The sequence below is a fragment of the Rhinoraja longicauda genome, chromosome 41 (assembly GCF_053455715.1).
Source record: "Rhinoraja longicauda isolate Sanriku21f chromosome 41, sRhiLon1.1, whole genome shotgun sequence".
Taxonomy (NCBI): Eukaryota; Metazoa; Chordata; class Chondrichthyes; order Rajiformes; family Arhynchobatidae; genus Rhinoraja; species Rhinoraja longicauda.
This window is the reverse complement of record NC_135993.1, coordinates 14,263,620-14,268,470: the sequence shown is the minus strand read 5'-3', so window position 1 is coordinate 14,268,470 and position 4,851 is coordinate 14,263,620.

Sequence of the window (4,851 nt, the reverse complement as noted above, 5' to 3'; positions counted from 1 at the left end):
TAGAACATTGGAAAATAATCACTAATGCGTCGACAATTTCTAGAGACACCTCCTTAAGCACCCTGGGATGCAGACCATCGGGCCCTGCGGATTTATCAGCCTTGAGTCCTATCAGTCTACCCCAAACCTTTTCCTGCCTAATGTGGATTTCCTCCAGTTCCTCTGTCACCTTAGGATCTCTGGCCACTAGAACATCAGGATTGGTCCGAGTCAGCATGGATTTACAAAGGGGAAATCCTAACCTTCTAACGACTAATATTTTTTGCAGATATAACTAGGAAAATGGGTACTGACATGGGTATATGATCGGTTGGCACACAGGAAGCAGAGTAGGGATTAACGTGTTCCTTTCAGAGTGGCAAGGCTCGGTGCTGGGACCGCAGATATTTACAATTTATTTTACTGATTTAGACGAAGGGATTAAAAGTAACATTAGCAAATTTGTAGATGACACAAAGCTGTGTGGCAGTGTGAACAGTGAGGAGGATGCTATGGGGATGTAGGGTGACTTGGACAGGTTGGGTAAGTGGGCAGATGCATGACAGATGCAGTTTAATGTGGATAAATGTGCGGGGATCGCTGGGCGGCACGGACTTGGTGGGCCGAAAAGGCCTGTTTCCGGCTGTATATATATGATATGATATGAAATGTGAGGTTATCCACTTTGGTGGCAAGAACAGGAAGGCAGATTATTATCTGAATAGTGTCAAGTTAGGAAAAGGGAACGTACAACGAGATCTGGGCGTCCTTGTTCATCAATCACTGAAAGGAAGCATGCAGGTATAGCAGGCAATGAAGAAGGCTAATGGCATGTTGGCCTTCACAACAAGAGGAATTGAGTTTAGGATGAAAAAGGTTCTTCTGCAGATGTACATGGCCACACTTGGAGTATTGTGTGCAGTTTTGGTCTCCAGATTTGAGGAACGACATTTTTGCTATTGAGGGAGTTCAGCGTACGTTAATTCCCGGGATGGCTGGACTGTCATATGTCGAAAGAATGGAGCGACTGGGCTTGTATACACTGCAATTTGAAGAAAGTGAGGGGATCTTAATGAAACAGGGATTGGACACGCTAAATGCTGGAGATATGTTTCCGATGATGGGGGAGTGCAGAACCAGGAGCCACAGTTTAAGAATAAGGGGTATGCCATTTATAACGGAGATGAGGAAAAACCAATTCACCCAGAGTGTTGTGAATCTGTAGAATTCCCTGCCTCAGAAAGCAGTTGAGGCCGATTCTCTGAATGCTTTCAAGAGAGCGTTAGATAGAGCTGTTAAAGCGGTGTCAAGTGGTATGGGGAGAATGCAGGAACGGGGTACTGATTGTGGATGATCAGCCATAATCACAGTGAATGGCCGAAGGGCCGAATGGCCTACTCCTGCACCTATTGTCTATTGTCTATTGACTATTGTCTATAACACCCCTTCTCAACACGTCAAGTTCAGTGCCCACAGTGTCCAATGTGTAAAATGCCTCACATGTATAGAGGGCGGCATTTGGCGCAGTGGTAAATTTGCTGCCTTACAGCAGCAGAGACACGGGTTCAATTCTCGCTACGGGTGGTGTCTGTACAAGGTCTGTACATTCTCCCAGTTTCTCCGGGGGCTCCGCTTTCGTCCCATATTCCAAACACGTGCTGCATGTCTGTTTATTTTAAATGGTAAAGAGGTAAAATATGTTTTGAAGTCTTAAGAGGTCGGATACAATTATGGTACCACCCGTCATTTTGGAATCATAGAAACATAGAAGCATAGAACATAGGTGCAGGAGGAGGCCAATTGGCCCTTCGAGCCAGCACCGCCATTCATTGCGATCATGGCTGATCATTCACAATCAGCAACCAGTGCCTGCCTTCTCCCCATATCCCTTGATTCCACTAGCCCCTATCTAACCGTTTTAAATTCATCCAGTGAATCGGCCTGCACTGCCTTTTGTGGCAAAGAATTCCACAAATTCATAACTCTCTAGGTGAAAACGTTTCTTCTCACCTCAGTTTTAAATGCCCTTCTCTTTATTCTAAGACTGTGGCCCCTGGTTCTGCACTCCCCCAACATTGGGAACAATTTTCCTGCATCTAACTTGTCCAGTCCTTTTATAATTTCATCCGTCTCTTTCAGATCCCCTCTCATCCTTCAAACCTCCAGTGAATGCATGCCCAGTCTTTCCAATCTGTCCTCATATGAGAATCCCTCCATCACAGGGATTAACTTCGTGAACATACGCTGCCATGCCTCAATAGCAAGGACGTCCTCCATCAAATTAGGAGAACAAAACTGCACACATACACCAGATGTGGTCTCACCAGGGCCCAATACAACTACAGAAGGACCTCGTTGCTACGATAATGAAATCATCTCATTATGAAGGCCAACATTTTATTAGCTTTCTTTACTATTTGCTCTACCTGTATATTTATTTTCACGGACTGGTATACAAGGAGACCAAGGTCTCGTTGCACTTCCCTTTACCTAATGTGACACCATTGAGATAATAATCTGCCTCCTTGTTTTAGCTGCCAAAGTGGATAACCTCACACTTATCTACATTATACTGCATCTGCGATGCATCTGCCACTCATTCAACCTGTCCAAGTCACCCTGCAACCTACTAACATCCTCTTCGCAGTTGACACTGCCATCCAGCATTGTGCCATCTGCAAACTTGCTAGTGTTCCTTTTAATTCCATCATCCAAATCATTAATATATAATGTAAATATTTGCGGCCCCATCACCGAGCCTTGCGGCACTGCCTGCCATTCTGAAAAGGACCCGTTTATTTCTACTCTTTACTTCCTGTCTGCAACCAATTCTCTATCCATGTTAATACCCTACCCCCAATACCATGTGCTCTAATGTTGCTTACCAACCTCCTAAGGTGTGGGACCTCATCAAAAGCTTTCTGAATGTCTAGATAAACTACATCCACTGCCCCTCCTTCATCCATTCCAATTGTCACATCCTCAAAAAAATCCAGTAGCGTAGTTATGCACGATTTCCCCTTTATAAATCCATGTTGACTTGGTCCAATACTTTTACTGCTATCCAAATGCACCGTTATTACCTATTTAATAATTGACTCCAGCGACTTCCCCACAACCGATGTCAGGCTAACTGGTCTATAATTCCCCATTTTCTCTCTCGCTCCTTTCTTGAAAAGTGGGATAACATTAGCTACCCTCCAATCCACAGGAATTGATCCTGAATCTATTGAACATTTGAAAATGATCATCAATGCGTCCACGATTTCTAGAGCCACCCCCTTGACTACCCTGGGATGCAGACCGTCCGGCTCTGGGGATGTATCAGCCTTCAGTCCCATCAGTCTACCCAATACTATTTCTCGCCTAATGCAAATTTCTTTCAGTTCCTCTGACTCCCTTGTTCCTCTGTCCACTAGTACATATGGGAGATTGTTTGTGTCTTCCTTGGTGAAGACAGTTCTGCCATTTCCTTTTTACGCATAATAATTTCACCCATTTCTGCCCTCAAGTGACCCACATTTATCTTTGCTAATCTTTTTCTCTTAACATACCTAAAGAAGCTTTTACTGTCCTTCTTTGTATTCTTGGCCAGCTTCGCTTCGTACCTCATCTTTTCAGCCTTTCTTGCCCTTTCTGCTACCTTCTGTTCTCCTTTGAAAGTTACCCAATCCTCTGGCTTCCCGCTAATCTTTGCTATGTTATACATCTTATCTTTTTGTTTTATCCCATCTCTAACTTCCATTTTCAGCCACCGTTGCCTCTTACTTTCCTTAGAAACTTTCTTCCTCTTTGGAATGAAATGATCCTACATCTTCTGGATTATGCCCAGAAATTCCTACGATTGCTGTTCCTCCGTCATTCCTGCTAGGATCATTTTCCATTCGGCCTTGACCAGCTCCTCGCTCATGCCTTCATCGTCCCTTTGTTCAACTGCAACAATGGCATTCCTGGTTTAATATTTTCCCTCTCAAATTGAAGATTAAAATTCATTATGTTTTGGTCACTACGTCCAAACGATTCCTTTACCTTGAGTTCCCTTAATAAATCTGGGTCATTTGGCAACACGAAAACCAGAATTGCCTTCTCACTGGTAGGCTCCAGTACAAGCTGGTATAAGAATCCATTTCGGAGGCACTGTACAAACTTCCTTTCTTGGGGTCCAAAACCAATCTAATTGGAATCTGATTTATTCTTGGAAACATTACAATAAATGACCTCCCTAAATGTAAGTCAGACAGGCCACACGTGATAATGATCAATTTAATTCAATGCATCATCCCAACCCTCGATTACTTCAAAACGAGACTATCATCAGAGCTATCGGAAATTGCAATCCATGCTGAGAACACCGGGGGCGCCACCTGCAGTGGCTGCCTCGCCAACGGTCTGTCTGCGCTTTCCTCTTTTAGTTGTTTTTAATATTTATTGAAAATATGTTTTAGTGTTCCTTGGTTTCTTTTATGTGTGGTTACGGGGGGGGGGGGGGGGGGGATTGAGGGAAACCTTTTCTTTTCAATCTCTTGCCTCGACGGAGATGCGATTTTTTCCCGTGTTGTTTTTCCGTCCCCACTGCGGCCCAACATCGTGGAGTTGGCGTCCTTTCCTGGTAACCGACCCTGCGTTCCAACCCATGGCAGTCTGCGGGACTTTAACATCGCGGAGCTTGCGATCCGTTAGCCGGGGATCGAAGCTCGGACCGCTGTGGACTTGTACATCGTGAAGCCCGCGGTCTCTGCTAAGAAGAGGCCGATTCGGGAGCTCCATCTGCGGAGAGAGTTTCAACCGCCCCAGACGTGGGAGTGTCGATTACCCCGACGGGGCTTCGATCGTCGGCTGCGAGGGCTTTGGTCGCCCCGAATGCGGATAGTT